Genomic DNA, 24,600 nt, shown 5'->3' on the forward strand with positions numbered 1-24,600 from the left:
TTAACACTTTCCACAATCCTTGTCTATCCAACCTGTCATATGCTTTCTCCAAATCCATGAAAGCCGCATACAACTTCTTTCCCTTCTCTAGAAACTTTTCCACTAAAGATCTGAGAATGAATATCTGATCTACACAACCTCTTCCCTTCCTAAAGCCTCCCTGTTCTTCTCCAACTAATTTCTCTGTTCTTTCTCTAACTCTGTCAATAAGTATCCTACCATACACTTTTCCTATTATACTAAGAAGACAAATGCCCCTATAATTACCACACACTTCTTTTTCCCCTTTTCCTTTGTACAAGGGAATAATTATACCTGACTTCCAATCCTCCGGGACTCTACCTTCCTCCCAGGCCAATCTGCACATCTTCCACATCCATTCTACTACTATCTCTCCCCCATGCTTCAGCATTTCACCACACACTCCATCAATTCCTGGGGCTTTCCCTGATTTAACTTTCTTCATTGCTTCCACAACTTCTATCCTACTGATTTCTTCCTGTCCTCTCACCTCCCTCCTTCTCCCAGCCATTCCCCAGCCACTTATACTCGCATTACTTCCATCCTCCACGTTCAACAATTCCTTAAAGTGTTCTCTCCATCTACTCACTTTTTCTCCCTTCTCCACTAGTAATCTACCATTTTTATCTTTCACTCCCCTGCTAACTTCACTTCCACCCTGTCTTATTCTTTTCACCTCTTTCCAGAACATTTTCTTACAGTCCCCCCACTTTATACTCAAATTCCTTCCAAATTTCTCATCCACTCTCTTCTTACTCTCTCTTACTAATCTTTTCACCTCTCTCTTTCTTTCTACATATAACTCTCTCTTCCGCCTCTCAACTTCTTCCACGCCCCTATTTCTCATCCATTCATTGTATGCTTACTTCTTTTGTGCCACAGCCCGTTTCACCTCTTCAGTCCACCACGCTGTTCCTTGCACCCCCCTCCGTCTTCTCTTCCTTCCACACACCACATCACATGCTGCACATATTTCTTCTGTAAATATTCTACACACACCTTCCACGTCCCCCATCTGCTCCAATTCATATTTGCCCAATCGTTCCTCCACTTCTCTCTTATACTCTGCCTTTTTCTCATCCTCTTGTAACCTTTCCACTCTCCTTGCAACTACTCCTTCCTCTCGTCTTTCCCTTCTTCTATTCCTCCATCTTACTTGAACTTTAATTCTGGCCACCACCAAGTAGTGGTCAGAAAGTCCACTCCCCCAACCTCTATAAACTCTTGCATCCAATATATATATATATATATATATATATATATATATATATATATATATATATATATATATATATATATATAAGATAGGTTTACCAGTAGTAGCATCGATAGTGGTAGTTGTAGTAGTAGTAGTAGTACTAATAGCAGCTTTTCTAGTCAGTCTCTAAATCACCATCCTCTCTGATATATGTGTATCTCACCACTCATCTATCCATCCCTCTCATCATTAGTCTCCCTCTCCACCTTGCACATCGCCACCCCCCTCTCTCATATATCTCTCCACTCCATCCCGGCATCTCTTGCTCAGGTTTCCCCAACCCCTCACATTCACTCTCCTTGTCAGTCTCTCATTCGTTATCATTTCAGTTAATAAATCCTCACTTGTTAGCAGAGGGCAACAACCTCAAAGTGAAGAAACACTGGGGAAATTCTCACTACCCCGCCACCATTTTCCCTTCGAGTGATCTGTGGGGGTGAGGTTGGTGGTAGTGGAGGGGGGGAAAGAGGAAACGAATGTGTGTGTGTGTGTGTGTGTGTGTGTGTGTGTGTGTGTGTGTGTGTGTGTGTGTCTGTGTCTGTGTGCTTGTGTGTGGAAAGAGAAAGAGAAACTAGGCTTCTCTCTCTCTCTCTCTCTCTCTCTCTCTCTCCACACTGTATACTTACATGGTCATATATACCCATCCATCCATCCATCCATCCATACACACAGAAGTTATAGATAGATAATAGATAATAGATAAATAGATAGATAATAGATTAACAGCTAGATAGATAACTATTTTGATTTTATATCTGAAGAGGGTTTAACTGAGACAAGAACTGCTTCTCCATAACTAAGCACAATTTCAATATGTGGTTATAGTTAAATAATTTGAAGAACTTATTGCATTATAAAAAAATATATATAATGGATTTCCTACTGCTGTTTGCTGTCCTCTATACTCCATTGTGTATTATACCATTTTAACTTTAACCTGGCCTAAAACTACCATCTCTTCATCTTGAATTCTAAGCTGTTATAAGAGATTAACACTATGATGCCAGTCAAGAAGAAGTGCTATGGAAGGAATGAAGGGTGTGAAATAAACTATAAAATAACCAAACAAATCTGGTCCAAATTAGAGTAAAACGACTAAAATTTGCTTTATTGCTCATCATTACCTAACACATCACGGGTATGCAGCCGTGTGATGTGCCCGGTTCAGAGAAGATGGTCGCCCCTGCCCTGCATGGTCCCGGGTCACCCTTGGGCAAAGTGTAGCACCTGTTAGCCCACCAAAAAGGTAGTAGCTGGATGGTTACCATCGTCCCGGGAGGTACTACCATGGCAGTGACGTGGTAGCTGGCCATGTACAGCACTCTAAGGAGGGGAACTCAAACACATTTACCAAGTAGTCAAAGTCTGGGCTGACACTCTATTCATACATATCTCCTACACACAGCTGGCCTTGCACAACACTCCCAGGCGGGGAACTCAACCACATTTACCAAGTAGACACAGTCTGGGTGACACTACCACTCATACATATTCTACACACAGCTCATCCTCTTGGGGTATGCCTCTTTCATTTTACCTGCACCTTGCGGTGTGGCAGGACCCTGTTCCCACCCTGGCCAGGAGCTGTCTGCCACATGAAGGTTTTGCTTGTTTGTGGTCGATGGGTCTGCTAGGCCACACAACATCAACATCTATACACCACTACCACTACTACTGATATGAGGAAGGAAGGAGGGAGGGTGGGGAGTGGTGAAGGAAGGGGTGGATTGTGTAATACGAGAGAAGTAAAAAGAAAATAATAGAATTTAGACAAATCTCATTCAGTAAGATCAGGAAAAACGAGTCTCTCTCTCTCTCTCTCTCTCTCTCACACACACACACACACACACACACACACACACACACACACACACACAAGAACGACATAGCGTAACAGTTACTTTTTGACGAATTATTTTACCAACTCCATGTTTTCATTACCTCGTATGTTATGTATATCTTTTAAATACCTTCATAATTTGCTTTAATAAGATATAGAAGAAAATTGGGGTGTAATGTGTATATTAAATCGCTAAGTAAGAGGTATTATGGAATATCCATAAATACCATTCTTTTTCTTTTCATCCTTCTCTTCCCATTATCCACCATCATCATCACCACCACCATTACCACCAGAATCACCACCTCCACCATTACCTCCATCATTACCACCACCATTACGACCATCATCACCACCTCCACCATTACCACCATTACCACCACCATTACCACCATCACCACCACCACCATTACCACCATCATTACCACCACCATTACCACCATCATCACCACCTCCATCATTACCACCATTACCACCACCACCACTATTACCACCATCATGGTCGCCACCGCCATTACCACCTTCATCGTTCTCCTCTTCCTCCTCCCACTTCCCTTCCTTCTCATCATCATCATCTTTCCCGTATGTCAAATGAGGAACTATCGCTCTCAGTCAGTTTTTCCCTCTTCCTATGGGCTCCAGCCTTTTAACCAGTACCGTGCTAGGAAAAAAAAAATGAGACCTCTCAATGCTGGCCGATTTTTTTTTTCTTCTGGCCTAATGGGTTTAATACATCAATATAAGATCCCTGGCACTAATAAAGGTAATCACTAATGTCATATGGTTGAATCGGGTCAGGTTGGTGCTACTCAACCTCTGAAATCTTCAAGGTTGCAGACAGAGGACAGTGGCAGTGAGCCCATAAAGACTCACTCGCCTCCTGTGCTCCAAAATCAATGTTGTAAGAGTAGCAGAGATATGTCTGAAGTTTGTGAGGTACAATATTATCTTCCATTTTACTTTGGTTGCTTGCAATGACTTCTCAGTGCTGCAGGACGTAGATCTACGTCACCAGTGTTTTTGAAGGGGACGTAAATCTACGTCACCAGTGTTTTTGAAGGGGATGTAGATCTACGTCACCAGTGTTTTTGAAGGGGACGTAGATCTACGTCACCAGTGTTTTTGAAGGGGACATAGATCTACGTCACCAGTGTTTTTGAAGGGGACGTAAATCTACGTCACCGGTGTTTTTGAAGGGGACGTAGATCTACGTCACCAGTGTTTTTGAAGGGGACATAGATCTACGTCACCAGTGTTTTTGAAGGGGACATAGATCTACGTCACCGGTGTTTTTGAAGGGGACATAGATCTACGTCACCAGTGTTTTTGAAGGGGATGTAGATCTACGTCACCGGTGTTTTTGAAGGGAACGTAGATCTACGTCACCAGTGTTTTTGAAGGGGACGTAGATCTACGTCACCGGTGTTTTTGAAGGGGATGTAGATCTACGTCACTAGTGTTTTTGAAGGGGACATAGATCTACGTCACCGGTGTTTTTGAAGGGGATGTAGATCTATGTCACCAGTGTTTTTGAAGGGGACGTAGATCTACGTCACCAGTGTTTTTGAAGGGGACGTAGATCTACGTCTAAGTCACCGGTGTTTTTGAGGGGGACGTAGATCTAAGTCACCAGTTATTTTGAAGGGGATGTAGATCTACGTCACCAGTGTTTTTGAAGGGGACGTAGATCTATTTCACCGGTGTTTTTGAAGGGGACGTAGGTCTACTTCACCGGTGTTTTTGAAGGGGACGTAGATCTACGTCACCAGTGTTTTTGAAGGGGACGTAGGTCTACGTCGCAAGTGTGGTACGGGTTAAACTCTCTACCAGAGAACATGAAAGGAGCAAGAGGTCTGTTGCTGTCTGGATATCTGTCTATAATGCCAGTCAGTAATACCCACACCACACTACACCACCAGACAAGACAATACCACACTAGTCAGTAATACCCACAGCACACCACACCATCACACAGGACAATACCACACCAGTCAGTAATGCCCACACCACACCACACCACCACACAGGACAATACCACACCAGTCGGTAATACCCACACCACACCACACCACCACACAGGACAATCCCACACCAGTCAGCAATACCCACACCACACCACCACACGGGATACTACCACACCAGTCAATAACGGTCATGCCACACCACACCACCATACAGGATAACACCATACCAGTCGATAATACCCACACCACACCACCACACAGGACAATGCCACATTAATCAATAATAGCCACACCACACCACCACACAGGATAATACCACATCAGTCAGTAATACCCACAGCACACCACAAAACACAGGATAATGAGACATGGTATTTCACTCTCTGAATAATATCTTTGGAGAGAGAGAGAGAGAGAGAGAGAGAGAGAGAGAGAGAGAGAAGAGAGAAAGAGAGAGAGAGAACAGCATCATTTTCCTTTTTTTAACTCTTTCATGTAATCCATATCATATCCAAGCGATTTTTTAAAGCGCAGGAGGGAATTTTGGAAAGGGGGGAGGAGATAGAGCCCTCATTAACGACTTCAAATTGCTTGTCACGAAGAAGTGCTATGGGAAGGATATAGAGCCATAGCACTGTCGTATTCTACCACTGAGCTGCGTGAAATAAGGTTCAAAAGGCCGAAAATCTAGGCCAAACTAAGGTGAAAGGACCATATTTGTCTTTGTTTTTGTTGTTAGTTTCTTGTTATCCGTTTTGTTGTTGTTTGTTTCTTGTTTTTTACTTTGTTGTTTTTGTAGTTGTTGTGGTGGTACTGTTGTTCTTGTTCTTGTTTATTTGTCATTCTTGTTGTTCTGTTATTATTGTTTTTGTTGGTGTTCTTTTCGTTCTTGTTGAGGATAATGGAGCCGAGTTCTTGCTTACGACTGCCATACTGCGCGACGACCAATGGGGGCTTCACGACGACCTTTACCACTACTCACACCGCCGATGCTGGGGTAACCTCGAGTTGTACTGGTCGTCTTCGTTGTCGTTGTGGTCGTGGTGGGCTTCCCTGACAAACTCTTCCTCCTGCGGCAGTAGCAGAAACACCAACCATCTGGTTGCAATTTGCAGCAGGAAGGGTCATCACATGGGCCCTGCCCCTCACCTGTTATGAGTTAGAGGGTAAAAATAATTGTAGTAGTGATGTCAATAGTAGTAGTGATAGTGATATTAGTAGTGATGATAATAGTAGTAGTGATGTAGATAATAGTAGTGATGATAATAGTAAAAGTGATGGTAATAACAGTAGTGATAATAATAGATACCAGTAATAGTGACGATAATAGTAGTAGTGGTGATAATAATAGCAGTAACTATAATAATAATAACAGTAGTGATAATGATAATAGTATAATAATTGTAGTAGTAATCATAATATAATAATATAGTAGTAATCATATAATATAATCATAATCATAATAATAATAATAATAATAATAATAATAATAATAATAATAGCAGTACCGGTAGTGATAATAATTATACTGAGGTGTCTGAGAAGTATATGTGGAGTGACTCGTATGGATCGAGTGCGAAATGATGAAGTGCGAAGGAGAACTGGAGTTGTTCGGGAAATGGCTGGTAGAGTTGAGCAGAGGGTGTTGCGATGGTTTGGGCATATGGAGAGAATGGATAATGAGCGATTGGTGAAAAAGATAACTAGATCTGATGTGAGAGGTGTAAGGCTGCGAGGAAGACCACGAATAGGATGGATGGACCATGTCAAGAGAGCGCTGGATGCGAGAGGGATGTCTGTTGAACAAGGAAGAGTGGCTGTGCGTGACAGAAATAAATGGAGAGAAATTGTGAATGAGTAAGTGATGACACAGCTCTGAGGGGATATTCTCCCGCATTTGGTCTGATCAGCTAGTCAGGTCAGGTGCAGGTAAGGGGATGGGTCTGTTATGATGTAGCAGGGGTAAACCAGCTCTGCTGTCGGGCCCTGCTGAGGATGTCACTGATTGCATTTCGCAGTTGACCCCTGTGCGGTGTGGTGCGGTGAGGATCTATCCGTTCTCCCCTTTGGGGCTAAGATGTGAATGAATGTGTTTGAATGGATGAGTAAATGGGGAGTGTGTCGTCCTGTCTCGGCTACCCCCTTTTCCTTGGGAGAAGCAGCCTAGGTAAATAGATAGAGATAGATAGATAGTTATAATGATAGTAGTAGTGATAATGATGAAAGGAGCTGTGATAATAACAATAGTAGTGACGATAATAATAGTAGTAGTGGCAGTAGTAGTGAAATCAATAATAATAGCTGTAATGATAATAATAGTAGTACTGATGATAATAGTAGTAGTAGTAATGATAATAATAACAGCAGTAGTGCTCATAATAATAGCAGTGATAATAGTAGTGATAATGAAAATGGTAGTAGTAGTGACAATAATTGTAGTAGTGATGGTAATAATTGTAGTGATGATAATAATAATCAAAGTGATACTAATAATAGCAGTAGTGATGATAATAATAGTAGTGGTTATAATAATGGTAGTGATGATAACAGTAGCAATCATAATGGCAATAATAGTAGTAATGATAATAATAGTAGTGGGTGAAAATGATATTATAAATGATAATAATAATTACAACTGTAGTGAGTGATAATAATAATGATAATAGAAGCAGTAGTACTACTAATAATAATGATGACAGCAATAACAACAGGCCTTTACCAAGAACGTATCCCCATCATGCGGTTAAGAATATAGAGATATGCACTAATAGTTATGCCAACTTCATATATATATATATATATATATATATATATATATATATATTGTTACATAGCCTATGATTTCATCATCCTTTGTATAATTCTAACGTACAGTATGCTGCATGTTTGATCACGAGAGTGTTCTGCCTCATTCCCCCTTCTCTCCCTTATAGTAGAGTAAGTCGTTCTTTCTGTTGTTCAGAGCAGGATTGTCAACTCTTTGTCCCCTATGGCTTCATTTGCGCGTCCTTCTTACAAGTTGTATCAAGCTCTGCCGGCCCCTATATAATGAGCTCAGTCTCTGCATTAATCACACACACCGCAACTCAGCCAGGAGACAGGGCGTGTGTGCTGGGCATTCCCCAGGCCCTGTCTTGCCCCTTACCATACTCAAGACAACCACCACCAACCGGGCTACAGCAAGGCCCGGTCTCCTCGATAATAAAGAGAAAATCATCAACAACAACAACTGCATTAATTGACACTTAGATCTACTCCTCATTTTGCTCACATCTCTGTCCTCCCCTGTACAGTTATTATTGTGAGTGCTCAGGAAGTCTCCAACCATCTAGCAGCTGTGTAATTTGAGTATAAGTGTTATTACATTTTTTCTTGTACTGTGTAGCATAAGATGTTAATTCGTAGGCCTAGTGAGGTTTTTGTGATTCATGTGTTTTTTGGTGTCAGCCAGTAGTGATAATATTTTGTATCTGTAATAATATATCTTCCATTAACTGAACATTATCTGGTTTTCTCATTTTATCAGGGCTGACGTAGATAAATTTACACTTGCTAATTTCGTGTTAATAGAGGCTATTGCAGTTAACCATATATTTAACCTGTTTTTTGCCATTACATTATCCTTACGAGTCCTGAATGTTTAGTTGTTAGTTTGAGCATTAAACTTTAACTTATAATTTTACCTAACTCTTTTCTTTTGAACCAGGAACTTTGCGGGACAGTTTTCTCTGTTCCGTAACATAAATTTGGCGACCTCTTATCAGGATATTCAGGATATTATCATAAGGATATTGCTTGATATTTTGTGACTGTGATTTATTCATGATGTCTACTATTACTACGCTTGATGAAGCCAAAGATTTTTTGTCAAATGTGCAAACAGTGTGTGATGTAGAAAACAGAACAAAGAATGAACTTAAGCTTGTTGCTCAACAATTGGGAATTGTTGTTCGCTCTCATCATTCTAAAGATCAAATTGTCAACATGATTAATGAAAGCTTGTTTAATGAAACTCCTCCAAATGAGCAAACGCAGATTGAATTAGCTAAGTTACAGCTAGCCCTGTAGGAGGCTCGTGCTAAGGAGGCTGAGTTTCAGGCACGTTCTCAGGAGGCACAATTTGAACTTGCTAGGATTCAGGCAGACCATGGGTATCACATGAAACAAGGTGGAACTGGATCATCTAGCTCTGATGATTTTGATGTGGCTAAAAATGTTAAACTTGTCCCTCCTTTTAATGAAACTGATTTAACAAAGTATTTTCAGTTGTTTGAGAGGGTAGCTACAGGTTTTAATTGGCCCAAAGAGTATTGGCCAGTACTCCTTCAAACTGTTCTCACCGGTAAAGCTCAAGTAACTTATGCATCTTTGCCTCAGGATCAATCTGATAATTATGATGTAGTTAAGAGCTTGATTCTTAAGGCCTATGAGCTTGTTCCTGAAGCCTATAGAGTAAAATTTAGGACAACTTATAAGCAAGATAAGCAATCCCATGTTGAGTATGCAAAAATCAAAGAAGATCTGTTAGAGCAGTGGTTAAATTCTAAGAATGTGGATTCTGATTTTGACAAATTTAAGCAGATGATTTTGCTGGAGGACTTCAAAAGGTGTATTAATAAAGATGTAAGCCTATATCTTGATGAGAAAAGAATAAATAATTTGCCTGATGCTGCAGTTTTAGCTGATGAATATGTTCTCACTCACAAGAGATATTCTAAAGAAAAAAGGAAAGCTGAGAGTAAGTACGTTGCCTCTACTCAGAGTACAGGTAACAGGAAAGAGAATAAAGATGATGTTCCTCAGAAAGTAAATACCAGCTTCACCTCTAGGTTTCAGAAAAGTAAATGTACTTATTGTAGTAAACTTGGTCATACTACGGAGATATGTTTCAGGAGAGAGCGTGATGTGAACAACAAGGAGTCTTTAAATATTCAGTCAATTGGTCTAGTGTCCACCCTTGAGAGTTCCCAGAATTCTTTAACTGAGTTAACTGAACCTGCTTTGAGGGGTAAATTAAATTGTCATGATGAAGCTCCTCTTTTGAGCAGTAATGTGGGTGACACTCTCAAGAGTTCATGTGCTAATTTCCTGTCTGATGGTTTTGTCAGTCCTCTGGACAATAATGACAGGAAATCAGTTAAAATATATCGTGATACAGGTGCTTGCCAATCCCTTATGCTGACCAGTGTTCTAGGCTCTAATGAAAATTCCTCTGATGAAACTGTAATCTTACAAGGTGTAGGGAATAATTACTTCTCTGTCCCTCTGTGCAGAGTGAATTTAGAGTCTGGTTTTGTTAATGGTTCTGTTATGGTTGGGTTGGTTGAGACACTCCCAATGTCAGGTGTAACTTTCTTACTTGGAAATGATATTGGTGGAAGTCAAGTGTGTCCAGCTCCTCAGTTGTCTAGTGAGCCAGTGGCTGCGACCCAGGATTGTGATGTCCCTGATGTGTTCTCTGCATGTGCTGTCACTAGGGCTAAGTCTAAAGTTACTGGTGACTTAGAGGATAATGATGATGATGATGTTATCCTAGCTGACACTTTTCTTGCTAATTTGGACCACTCACCAGATGAGGCAGTACCCCGTAGTGTTGATAATTTGTCTCGTCAAGAGTTGGTTGAGTTGCAGGTTGCTGACCCTGAGTTGAAAGGTCTAGCTAACTCTGCTTGCAGTGAGGAAGAGTCAGCTGGTGCTTCTACTTGTTATTATATAAAGTCAGGAGTACTTATGAGGAAGTGGAGAACCCCAACAGCATCAGCTGACTGTGAATGGGAGGTTGTACATCAAGTTGTCATCCCTCGTGTTTGTAGGCAGGATATCATTAGAGTGGCTCATGATTCCAGTTTGGCAGGACACCTTGGAGTGAGGAAGACTGTGGCACGGATTTTGAAACACTTCTACTGGCCAGGTATCTTCAGGGATGTTTCCTGGTATTGTAAGTCTTGTAACACCTGTCAAGTTGTGGGGAAGTGTAATCAGACTGAAAAGGTTGCACCTCTAGTTCCCATTCCTCCTTTTGAGGCGCCATTCACCCGAGTGTTGGTGGATATTGTGGGCCCTCTTCCTAAGACTTCTTCAGGATTTTCTTATGTGTTGACCCTGATTGATATGGCTACTCGTTATCCTGAAGCCATTCCACTTAGAAATATCTCAGCAAAGAACGTGGTGAAGGAAATGCTAGGGTTCTTCACAAAGTTTGGTCTACCCAAGGAGGTACAGTCAGACCGGGCAAGTAATTTCATGTCAAATGTTTTCAAGCAGTCTCTGAAAGAGTTGGGCATCACCCAGATCACGTCTTCAGCTTACCATCCCCAGACCCAAGTAGCGTTGGAGAGATATCATCAAACACTCAAATCGATGCTCAAGAAATACTGTTTGGAACATCAGAAAGACTGGGATAAAGGTCTTCCATTCGTTGTATTTGCCGCAAGAGACTCTCCAAATGAATCACTGGGCTTCTCACCTTTTGAACTACTGTTTGGCCATGAAGTAAGAGGACCCCTTAAGCTACTCAAGGAATGCTGGCTGTTGGAGGAAGATGACGTCAACCTGCTGGAGTATGTGATGAAGTTCAAAGAACGGCTGTCCACTGCTTTACAGCTGGCGAGAGAGAATTTAGGAGCTGCTCAGGAGAAGATGAAGACTTGGTATGATAAGAAGTCCAGGTTACGCCACTTTCAGCCAGGAGATCAGGTTTTGATTCTGCTACCGGTGCATGGGCAACCTCTTCATGCCAAGTTTAGTGGTCCCTATTTCGTGGAGAAGAAACTCAGTGATGTCAACTATGTCATCGCCACACCAGATCGTAGAAAGAACAACCAACTTTGTCACATCAACATGCTAAAGTTATATCACAGGCGGGACGAAAATAACCCAGTCTGCACTGTAGCTGTTCCACCCGAGTCTGCAAGTGAAGTTCTCCCATGCAGCATGAGCCTGAGTGATAGTTTGGGGAAGAATCCTGATATCATGAATGACCTCCAGACTAAGCTTTCTCACCTACCTCCCGAGGAAAGGCAGGAATTTTCGGCATTACTGCAGGAGTACTCGCAAGTGTTCCGTGCCACTCCAGGAAGAACCACTGTGTTGATGCATGATGTCGATGTTGGAGACGCAAAGCCAATTAAACTGCCTCCTTACCGTGTGAACCCAGTGAAAGTTCCTCTCATCCAGAAGGAGCTTGGCTACCTGTTGGACCACAAGATGATTGAGCCCTGTCAGAGTGAGTGGAGTTCTCCTGTCACTCTAGTCCCTAAGCCAGGTGAGTCACAGCGGCTTTGCATCGACTACAGACGTGTTAATCAGATAACCAAAACAGACACTTACCCTCTCCCTCGCGTGGAAGATTGCATAGACAAGATCGGAAAGGCTAGGTACATAAGTAAGTTTGATTTGTTAAAGGGATACTGGCAAGTACCTATGACTGAACGTGCTAGGGAGATTTCATGTTTTGTACCACTAAGAAAGACTTTTGCATGTTCTGTAATGCCATATGGTATGAAGAATGCACCAGCCACATTTCAGGAAGCTCATGAATGTTGTAACAGAGGGTTTGGCAGGGTGTGTTGTTTATATTGATGATGTATTAATCTTCAGTGACTCATCCACCAAGCCTTGCAGCTCCCTTTCGTCTTCACTCAACAACACAGTATCATCTGCAAACAACAGTACAGGGAGTTTCCAAACACTATCCTGTCTCACCAGGGCCACTCCAACATCCACTACCCTACCTTGTACCTCTTTTATTACCCCATCCATGTACAGATTGAACAACCATGGAGACATGACATCCCTGTTTCAACCCAACTTTCAAAGAGAAAAATTCACTTAGTTCACCATCCACATGCACTGCAGCCTTCGCACCATCGTACATACTCCTCACAGCATTCAACAACTTTCCATCTACTCCATATATTCTTAACAATTTCCACAATCCTTGTCTATCCACCCTGTCATATGCTTTCTCCAAATCCATGAAAGCCGCATACAACTTCTTTCCCTTCTCTAGAAACTTTTCCACTAAAGATCTAAGAATGAATATTTGATCTACACAACCTCTTCCCTTCCTAAAGCCTCCGTGTTCTTCTCCTACTAATTTCTCTGTTCTTTCTCTAACTCTGTCAATAAGTATCCTACCATACACTTTTCCTATTATACTAAGAAGACAAATGCCCCTATGATTACCACACACTTCTTTTTCCCCTTTTCCTTTGTACAAGGGAATAATTATACCTGACTTCCAATCCTCCGGGACTCTACCTTCCTCCCAGGCCAATCTGCACATCTTCCACATCCATTCTACTACTATCTCTCCCCCATGCTTCAGCATTTCACCACACACTCCATCAATTCCTGGGGCTTTCCCCGATTTAACTTTCTTCATTGCTTCCACAACTTCTATCCTACTGATTTCTTCCTGTCTTCTCACCTCCCTCCTTCTCCCAGCCATTCTCCAGCCACTTATACTCGCATTACTTCCATCCTCTATGTTCAGCAATTCCTTAAAGTGTTCTCTCCATCTGCTCACTTTTTCTCCCTTGTCCACTAGTAATCTACCATTTTTATCTTTCACTCCCCTGCTAACTTCACTTCCACCCAGTCTTACTCTTTTCACCTCTTTCCAGAACATTTTCTTATAGTCCCTCCACTTTACACTCAAATTCCTTCCAAATTCCTCATCCACTCTCTTCTTACTCTCTCTTACTAATCTTTTCACCTCTCTCTTTCTTTCTACATACTGTATAACTCTCTCTTCCGCCTCTCAACTTCTTCCACGCCCCTATTTCTCATCCATTCATTATATGCTTTCTTCTTTTGTGCCACAGCCTGTTTTACCTCTTCAGTCCACCACGCTGTTCCTTGCACCCCCTTCCGTCTTCTCTTCCTTCCACACACCACATCACATGCTGCACATATTTCTTCTGTAAATATCCTACACACACCTTCCACGTCTCCCATCTGCTCCAATTCATATTTGCCCAATCGTTCCTCCACTTCACTCTTATACTCTGCCTTTTTCTCATCCTCTTGTAACCTTTCCACTCTTCTTGCAACTACTCCTTCCTCTCGTCTTTCCCTTCTTCTATTCTTCCATCTTACTTGAATTCTAATTCTGGCCACCACCAAGTAGTGGTCAGAAAGTCCACTCCCCCAACCTCTATAAACTCTTGCATCCATTACACATCTTCGCATCCTTTCATCCACACACACATAATCATTCATTGCCTTCCTTTCATTCAGTTCACCACCCACCCCTCTCATCACTCGCCATGTATACCTGTGGATCATTTTATGCCTGAAGAGGGTATTGGCTATCACCAACCCCCTCCCAGCACAAATGTCCACTAACGCACTCTCATTCTCATCTACCTCAGCAGGCACATCCCACTCACCAACTATTCCATCCACCTTCACATTCCCAACTTTACCATTCATATCACTAATCAAAAACACTCACCAATCAAAAACACTCTCTCATTCCTTCCAAACTTTTCCATGCACACTTCTACATTTGTCCAGAACTTTTCTCTCACTCTTCTAGCACGATCTTGCGTTGGCGCATACACACACACAATCGCCCACATTTGTATTCCAACTTTCAACTTTACTCTTTGATTTTCCCTGGAATAATTCCTGCTTCCATGGCCGGAAGCCATCTGAGTGTGCCTTGCGCATTATAGAGGTTATTCTCTCGGGCATGGAAGCATACATTCCTTTCTCATAACCTCTGACTAGTGCAAGAAAGCCTTGGTTTAATCACACTTGTTCTAATGCTGTCCACAACAAGGAGAAGGCCTATAAAAGGTGCCAGAGCCAACCCACCCCTGAATTACATCTTTTTTATGTTTCTGCCCGGAATCGTGCTAAGTTTGTTCTTCGCTCTGCTAAAAATAATTTCATCCGTACTAAATGCTCTCAATTCTCCAATTCGAATTCTTCCCACTTCTTGTGGCACCTTGCCAAAAACCTTTCTAATAACTTTACTTCATCATTTTTACCTCCTCTTTTCTACTCTCATGGTCTGTAGCTATTTCTTCTACTGATAAAGCAGATCTCTGCTCAGACTTTCTCCTCCAGTTCCACCTTAGATGATTCTGGTACTGTTCCTCCATCACTTCCTCCCTCTGACTTCCTCATTGCTGACATTAAAATATCTTCAGCTGATGTATTTTCTGTCATCACTGGCCTCAATATTAACAAGGCACATGGGCCTGATGGGGTCCCTCCTGTTGTCCTCAAGAATTGTGCTTCTGTGCTTACACCCTGCCTAGGTAAACTCTTTCGGCTTTGTCTTTCAATTTGTACCTTTCCTTCTTGCTGGAAGTTTGCTCTCATTCAGCCAGTCCAAAGAGGGGTGACCATTCCCAACCCTCTAACTATCGTCCAGTTGCTTTAACATCCTGTGCCTGAAATGGTTTCAAGTCTATTCTTAACAAAAAAAATATTAAAGCATCTTTCCTATCACAGCCTTGTTTCTGATCGTCAGTATTGGTTCCGTCAGAGACACTCCACTGGAGATCGTCTCACCAACCTTTCAGACGCCCGGTCATCCTCCTTCCGGGACTTTGGTGAAAACTTTGCCATCGCACTTGACATCTCAAAGGCTTTCAGTTGAAACTGGCATAAATCTTTAATTTCCAAGCTGCCCTCTTACGGTTTCTATCCTTCTATCTGTGCATTCATCTACAGCTTCCTTTCTGATCGTTCTATAGTCGCTATTGTAGACGGCCATCGTTTTTCTCCTAGATCTGTCATGAGTGGTGTTCCTCAGAGCTCTGTCCTATCACCAACTCTCTTTGTTTTATTCATCAATGATCTTCTAAGCTGTACATTAATAAGTTAAAACCTCAAAAATCGCCTGGTCCGGACGATATATATGCAAAAATTATAAAAGAAACCAAAGAAGAATTATGTCAGCCACTTTTAACATTATTTAATGACTCTTTAATTTCAGAAGAATTTCCAGAGGCGTGGAAGACCGCAAACGTAGTGCCCATCTTTAAAAAGGGTGATAAATCAGCTGCGTCGAATTATCGTCCAGTAAGTCTAATGTCAATAGTAGGAAAAATGTTTGAGCCAATTTTGGCAAATAATATTAGAGAACACTTAGAAAGATTTAATCTTACAAACGAAAGTCAGCACGGATTCAGCCAAGGACGATCCTGCCTCACAAACTTGTCTTTCTACTCGGAGGTCTATGAGGCAGTGGATAGCGATAAAGCTTACGATTTTATTTATCTGGACTTTAGTAAAGCTTTTGATAGGGTCCCACAGGAAAGGCTAGTTAGAAACGTTCGAGCTCACGGTATAGACGGCGATATCTTAAAATGGATAGAATCCTGGCTGAAAGGACGAAAGCAGAGTGTATTAATAAATGGAACTATGTCGGATTGGGCATTAGTAACTAACGGTGTACCCCAGGGTTCTGTACTCTGTCCCTTATTATTTACTATATATATAAATGACCTAGACTTAGGAGTCACTAGCAGCATCAGCAAATTTGCCGACGATACGAAAATAGGGCGTATCATTAACTCGACTGACGATTGCCATAACATACAAAAGAACCTCAATATATTGTCCAAATGGTCTAAAACTTGGCAAAATGGATTTTAACGTTGAAAATTGTAAAGTACTTAACGTAGACAAGACCACTGGAGATACTAAATACAGCTTAGATAACAACGAAATCAGCAAATCGAATGCGAGAGAGATCAAGGAGTTATGGTTAGTAACGACCTTAAACCAAGACAACAGTGTATTAAAGCGAGAAATAAAGCAAATAGAGTCCTAGGATTTATTTCGAGAAGCGTGAGCAACAAGTCATCAAAAGTAATACTGCAACTTTATCTAGCATTAGTAAGGCCACATTTAGACTACGCAGTACAATTTTGGTGTCCTTACTATAGAATGGATATCAACTCGTTAGAAAATGTACAGACAAGAATGACAAAAATGATACATAATGTTCGGAACCTGTCATATGAAGACAGACTGAAATGAGTAAGTCTGCACTCGCTAGAAAGGCGTAGAGTAAGGAGAGACTTAATTGAGGTGTTTAAGTGGATGAAGGGTATAAATAAGGGAGATATTAGCAAGGTACTTAAAGTGAGCATACAGGATAGAACTAGAGGTAATGGTTTTAAACTAGAAAAATTCCGTTTCAATAAGGAAATAGGTAGAAATTGGTTTGGTAATCGAGTAGTAGACGACTGGAATAAGCTACCTAGTAAAGTAGTTGCTGCCTCTTCCATTGAGAGTTTCAAGCAGAGGCTAGATAAACATATGACAAATAAGGGGTGGATATAGGAAAAAAAAAAATCTTATAACCACTACTACTTCATACTTTTTCCTTTTCAGGTTACACTACGATAGTCTCTATTCTCCTTTCACACATTCCTATAAAATATCCACGCCAGTTTTTCTATACTGCGTGGTGTTCTTTCTGACTTTTTCCTGCTGGCTTCGGTTGGAGGATTTGGAGGGCGGGGGAGAGCCTTCTTTTTTGCTGTCCTTATCTCATTCTAGTAGTTCAGTTACTCTTCTAGGAGCTGCCTAGCATGGGCCAACCGGCCTCTCTTCTCATGATCTTCTGTTCTAGCCATTCGTATGCTGATGATTCCACCCTTCACCTTTCCATTCGGTTCCCGCAATGTCCATCCCGGCAGTTACTTCAACGAACAAGGGATGAGGCTATTGCATACCTAATGTCTGACTTGGTTCGTATCTCTGACTGGGGTAAAAAGAATCATGTTTTTAATGCATCAAAGACTCAGTTTTTACACCTATTAACCTGACAGAATCTTCCACAGGAGTGCCCACTAATGTTTAATATTATCCCGCTTAAGCCTGCATCATCCTTGAACATGCTTGGGGTTTCATTCACTCGGGATTTATCTTGGAAAGATCATATTACCTTTCTTGTAAAATCAGCTTCCAAGAGATTAGGTGTGCTTAGCCAGCTCCGTACCTTCTGTACCCCTGCACCGTTATTTACATTATACACGGGTTTTATTCGCCCTTGTGTAGAGTACAACTTTCATGTATGGCGAGGCTCACAAACATACAGCTCTTCTCAACAGGGTGGAGTCAAAGGCTTTTTGTCTCATTAACTCTCCTCCTATTACTGGCTCTCTTCAACCTCTGTCTCTTCGCCGCACCATTTCCTCTTTATCTCTTTTCTATCTCTACTTCAATGGTCACTGCTCCTTTGAATTGTCTGCTTGCATCCCTCCAAATCTACGATGGTCGCGTTGCACCCGTGTAGCAACAAACTCTCATCCCTTTTCTGTCCAACTCTCTAATGCAAGAGTTAACCGTTACTCCCAGTCCTTCATTTATGCAACAGGTCAGCTCTGGAACTGTTTCCCTCTGTCTGTATTTCCTACTTCCTATGATCTCCAGTCTTTCAAATGCAGTGTGTCCAGGCATCTCGAAATGAACAGATCTTGAATTTGGTTCAGTTTTGTATTAATTTTTTTTCTTGGAAGGAATTGTTTTGCAGGCTCCTAGCCTTTGGTTCCTTCTTACTTGCATAAAAAAAGGCCAATCAGCAACGGTAAAGCTGGAAGAGGGCGGGGCATTAGTAGGGGGCGGAGCACAAGAGACTGGCTAACGCTACTCGTATAGCAGCAGTAGTAGTAGTAGTAGTAGTAGTAATAATAATAATAATAATAATAATAATAATAATAATAAAGTGAAAAATACCGAGAAACAATCAATTATAAGAAGAATAATGACACAGAAAAAAAAAAAAGGAAATAAATGTGTGTGTGTGTGTGTGTGTGAAAACAACCAATAATATAGATAACATTATTCTTAGTGGCATAGCTGGCGTCGTAACTGCTCTTCTTTAGCGATGTATTATCCTGCCCCATGCCAAAGTTTTCTGGGCAGTGATACGCCCCAGTCCCGACATTTTTGAACCTTTTTTTTTTGGCTCAAACATCCGCTTTTGGTGAGAAACATCGAAAATTCATAGAGAAATCGCTCACCTGAGGTTTAAAATACTCGATCTAGGTACGAGTACCTCCTTACCTGACTGGGTTTTCTAACAGGCTGGCACCAAAGAAAACGAGTTCTATGGGAGGGTAACTATTTTATCCACTCATAAACAGTATTTATTTATTTACTTGGTACGAATTTATAGGTAGTACAAGAGTATATTGGTTTTCAAACAGTAATATAGGGATTATAAGCATTGTTTCACTCACTAACTCATCACCATTCATGACCTTTTTTTTCCACATTACCTGATCATCATTTCTGACTGTTTCTTCCTCTAATGCTATGTAAACTTTGTCCTCCACATTGTCATCGATTGGGGAATCACTCTGGCCCTGAATGTCTTTATTGGCCAGGTCACTGGTAACAGGTGAATTGCCGAGACAATGGCGCGCAGGGAAGGGGGGAGAGGTTATGCGGTGTAAGACATTGTCCCTGCTTGGCATCTTGTAGAGGAATAGAGGAAGGTGTCCCGTGTATACGTGCCAAAAATCACTCGTGAAATCACTCGCGAAAATTGAAAATTGTGCAAATTAGGGACCTCACAATATTGCCGCGTTAATTCACTTCTCCGGGATATGAGTGCACATCATGTGAGGACGTGAATTCACGTCTCCGGGACGCGGTGGGTTAAACAGGGGATGTGTGCACCCAGGATCTATGACATGTTACGGGGAGAGCTACAGTATTACACAGGGGCACGACACTCTGGGGTAATTGAGGTTTCCACAGGGGCTATAACACTAGGGACGGGAGACGAGTGTTGCACAGTGTTGGTGGCGCCACTGGTGGGCGTCGGGGTGTGTAGAAGGCTAGGTGGTGCCACTGGTGGGCGCTGAGGTGCGTAAAGGGCTAGGTCGCAGGTAAACACAGGTGGCGGCCCAGCGTGAGAGGTGGGCTGTCAGGGGTGCACTCCTGACAGGGGTACGAGTCTTGGGCGGCGTGGTTGGGAGTCCAGGGTAACCTGGTGGGCAGTGTGGTGGGCAGCCCTTTCCTAGTGGGGACCCTGGGAGTGTGGTGGCCCTCTGGACTGGGGCTGAACAGGGTTAAAAGGCACACTGCACAGCGCCTGCCCTTGGCCGTGGTGGTAGTCCTAGAGGAGGGTCCGGGCTGGCCCAGGCCTGGGGTTGGCTGCGGGGCACCCCTCGGAGTCTGAGGGCTGCGGTCTCACCAAGAGGGAAAAGCTGTCAGGGGTTGGCTGTGGCAGCCCACCTTAGGGGAGTCCAACAGCTGCTGGGGATGTTGGGGGCTGGGCTGCAGGGACAGGACACCCAATCTCACAATGGGTCTGCTCCAGGTACTCTCCTATGGGGGCCCTGTTGGGAAACAGTCTCCACCCTTTGTAGAGGAGGGGGAGCAGGAGGGGCATCTCACTCATCCTCTGGAGTGGTGGGCTGAGCCAGAGACTGAGCCCTCATAGGGAGCCTCCAGGGTAATGGAGGAGGGATGACCGGTGGTCTGCCCCTCAGCCTGGTGGGTCTGGTGGACCCTACCAGAACTCCACTCCTGGCCAGAGGAAGAAGGTCTGGGGGACACTCCTTCCACCTGGCAGGTCCAAGGGTTACTACCCAGGCTCCCTCCTGGGGTAGTGGACGAAGGAGATCTGGGGGACACTCCTCCAAGCTGACAGGTCTGGGGGATACTGTTGGGGTACCACTTGTCCCGGAGACAGTAGGAGGGGAAAGTCCGGTGGACTTTCTGGCTTCTGCGGCAGGTCCGATGCACTCTACTGTCCTCCTGCTGCCGGGGGAAAAGTGCAGCTGGGGGACAACTGGTGGTCTCTCCCCTGGTGGCAGGTCCGGTGAATACTACCACTGGCCTGCCACCCTCATGAGGACTGCAGGCGAAGGTCGTCTGGCTGATGGTCCGAGACACCTGCTCCCAAAGGTTGGTGGCAGAAGGAGAGCCAGTGGACGCTCCTTCTACAGAAGATCCAGTGGATACTACTGTGCTGCTGCTCCCCTGGGGTAAAGTAAGTCTATGAGCACCAGACGTTGCTCTTCCTCTTATGGAGGCAGGTCTGGTGGACTCTGCCACCGAGGGCCTTCTTGGGACTGTCTTAGGGCAAGTCCTACCCCGATTCTGGCGAGTGTATCCTCATCAGAGGGTAATGCACCTGGTTGATGCACTTCCTGTGGGTCTGGCTGCGTAGAAGAGGGGCACAAGGTAGCTACGGATATGAGCAGGTGTAGCGCGGGAGAGCTATAAGCCTCCCCATCGCCTTCTCTTGGGTTGGGTATCACATCCTCATGTCCTCCTCCTGGGGTGGTGGTGTCGGGATCGCTCAGTCGGGTGGGTACTTCAATTACTATTATTATATTTTTGGTATAAAACATCTCTGCACAACTGAGGGTTATTTATATTGTTTAGCGGTGAAACAGGTTGCACTAATGCAAGAGCATATCGATTTGCAATGATCAGAATAAACCGCTGAGGAAAATGTGCAACGAAATCGCAGTTTAAAATTCCACATCGACATACGGAACTTTGCATCCATAAGACACGAGAGGATATCGATGTGCGGAGAGAATACAGTAATACGCTAGTGAGGAGCTATAACGAAATTTCAAAACGCACTTATCACGAAACTCAGAAAAAAAAAAAAAAGTCATAAATCACCGTACCTGAGCTCAGAGCAGGAAAAACAGCCAGCAGAATGCAGAGCAGAGCGAAAGGAGCCATGGCGTTCATCTACCTCGGTGTCAGGGTCCACAGTCCACACTGGCTTCCCACACCCACCACACTCGTGGCGGCTGGCCCAGCAGCCACAAGTGTGGTAAGGGGGCGGAGCTAGTGACGTCATAATAGCTAGCCAATCAGGACACAGATGTGACTGTCATATACTGCTATATAGAGAATTACTGTTAATATTTATCCGATGTTAATAAAAGTATAAATAATAAAACAAAAATACCTTTATTTATTTTTACCAAGTGTTTAGTCTGCTAATAAACCTTAATAATTCCCCAAGAAAAAAGTCACTTTCAAAATGTGTTACTACAGAGCTCAGTAGGGGTGAAGACACCTCTCTTTATACACACCAAAAAACTACCCCTTTATATTGAAAATATTGTATATTACGAAGATGCAGCAGTTTGTGCCTCACTTAGACTTATTAACGTGTGTGTGTGTGTGTGTGTGTGTGTGTGTGTGTGTGTTACTTTGATAGTGTGTTGTGTGTAGATTTGAGGGGTGTTATGAATGTGTGTGTGTGTGTGTGTGTGTGTGTGTTGCCACGTGAGAGAGAGAGAGGGATGGGAGGAAAAATAAACTTCTTTCCTCCATGTCCTTCATCTTCCGTTACATCCCCCCCTTGCATCTCTCTCTCTCTCTCTCTCTCTCTCTCTCTCTCTCTCTCTCTCTCTCTCTCTCTCTCTCAAGTTAAAGTGAAAAGATTAGATAGAGGATGATAGTGGAGGTAAAGAGCAATCATCATCATTCTTTGTTTTTATCCTCTTCCTCCTCATCATCGTCACCATCATCATCGTCATCATTATCATCACACTCATTATCATCATCATCACAACCATTATCATCATCATCATAACTATTATCATTATCATCACCACCATCCTCCTCCTCCTCATCATCATCATCAGCAGCACAACTACATCTTCCACAGGGAAGAGTTCTGTATTGGACCTGCCAGCCAGCTTGACCCAACAGACGGCACTCCCATCTCCTCCCCCTCCCCCCCAGCCACCGGAACTAGACCTGCCCCCACCATGAGACAGTTCAGGACCACGGTATTGACACTCCTAGGCTCAAGAGGGAACGAAATGGCCGCAGCTGGAACAAAAATGGCGTCATCGGGAACACAGGACCTAGAGCTGTTCCGAACGTGAAACTACTACCACTACCACTGCTGCTACTACTGCTACTACTATTACTCCAACCATCACCACCACCACCACCACTACTACCACAATTACTATACTACTATTACTACTACTACTACTGCTGCTACTACTACTACTACTACTACTACTACTACTACTACTACTACGACTACAACTACTACTATTACTACCACCATCACCACCACCACCACCACCACCACTACTACTACTACTACTACTACTTCTACCATTATACAGTACGAATTGAATGAAGAAATTTGTAACACTGCAAACTAGACGATAATGAAATATGTCAGTTGTGAGGAGAGTAAGTGTTGGTGGAATTCAAAGACAAACACTTAACTCCACACACACACCTTGTTTGTTACGATAGATAGATGGATACGTAGGTGGATGCATTGATAGATGGATGGATGAGCAGATGGATAGATACTTGTGGATATGTAGGTGGATGGATGGACGGATGGATAGCTACACAGATAGATGGATAGTAAATATAGTGGGCATGAATGCATAAAACCAAGTCGTGATTCAGGTGGCGTGTTAAAGTTTGCCCATAGTGTTTTCCTGGTTCCTTGGGTCATGAATAATTGATATGGAGGGGAAGCAGAAAAAAATAACCCTTAGGCCCCCCAGGGGTCCGAAATAAAACGTCTTCTTTATTGTATTTAGTTTTGGAAGCATATAACCTACATTCATGATTGATAAACCATTTTATATGTTTTTATAAATGAGGAATCCGAATATAGGACTAATTTTTGCATTAGAGGAAGCTAAAAATCAGTAGAGCTAATTTTTTCTTGAAAATGGTGTGGAAAAAATGATATATGGTATATTCATTCCAGACACAAGCATATGAACATGTATACTGAAAATCCTTCTAAAAAAATAATTATGCAGCCTTTTAATACCTACAAAACACCAGAACGAACTTTCTATGTTGACTTATAATAGTAAATTATGTATGACTAACTTTTAACTACCTCACGCATCGCTAGTGCGATTCACAATAGTAAGGTTAATAATTTTATGTTACAACTTTGTCTCCTTATTTAGTTACATTTATGTAAAAGGTATCACTCCACTTGTTGAGTTTAGCAAAAATTACGATAATGGTATTATCATTTCATACACATACATACAAGCATATATATGGAAAGTAATTTTAAATCGTAATTATATGCCATTCCATTAGCGTTCACATTAACATTTGCAGAATAATATACAGTTACTGTGAAGTGCTTTCCAATTCCATCGTTAGTTCAAAGTTGTGACCAGCTTTATGATAGTCAAACTATTTATACTACCTTTTGCTTACTTCATGTTTACAACTTAACATATAAATAATATTTGTATGGTGTATCTCTCCTTACCTGTCAGTCTACCTGCTTCATTATTTACCTAACCAAGCCAACATAAAATATAGCTGTATGTTTGAAATATATAGTAGTAATGAATCACTTACCAATTCTGATGAGTAAACTACTTTCTAAAAGTACGGTAACTTAAGTGAACCTTTGTATAACAAATGTTTCCTTTTACAGAATTAAGTCATTTTTTGTATAAGAAAGAATAGTGTTCATTATTTACAAGGCCTTGCACAGACATATTTACAGAGGGCTGTGCAGGGTAGGCCCTTCTTGGTGCAAC

The 24,600-nt window shown here is 42.5% G+C and overlaps 1 long non-coding RNA gene across 1 annotated transcript; it reads right to left on the reverse strand.

Annotated features, from left to right (window-relative positions):
- Window positions 1-4,594: 4,594 nt before the first annotated feature.
- On the reverse strand, window positions 4,595-21,823 carry LOC145404053 (uncharacterized). The gene is made up of 2 exons (XR_013898107.1): window positions 21,715-21,823; window positions 4,595-6,232 (listed from the first exon to the last, which is right to left on the reverse strand). It is a non-coding gene; the product is annotated as an uncharacterized LOC145404053 (long non-coding RNA).
- Between the last annotated feature and the right edge of the window lie 2,777 nt (window positions 21,824-24,600).

Source organism: Coenobita brevimanus, chromosome 62, assembly GCF_032717465.1.
Source record: "Coenobita brevimanus isolate Jiangsu-jjx chromosome 62, ASM3271746v2, whole genome shotgun sequence".
Classification (NCBI taxonomy): Eukaryota; Metazoa; Arthropoda; class Malacostraca; order Decapoda; family Coenobitidae; genus Coenobita; species Coenobita brevimanus.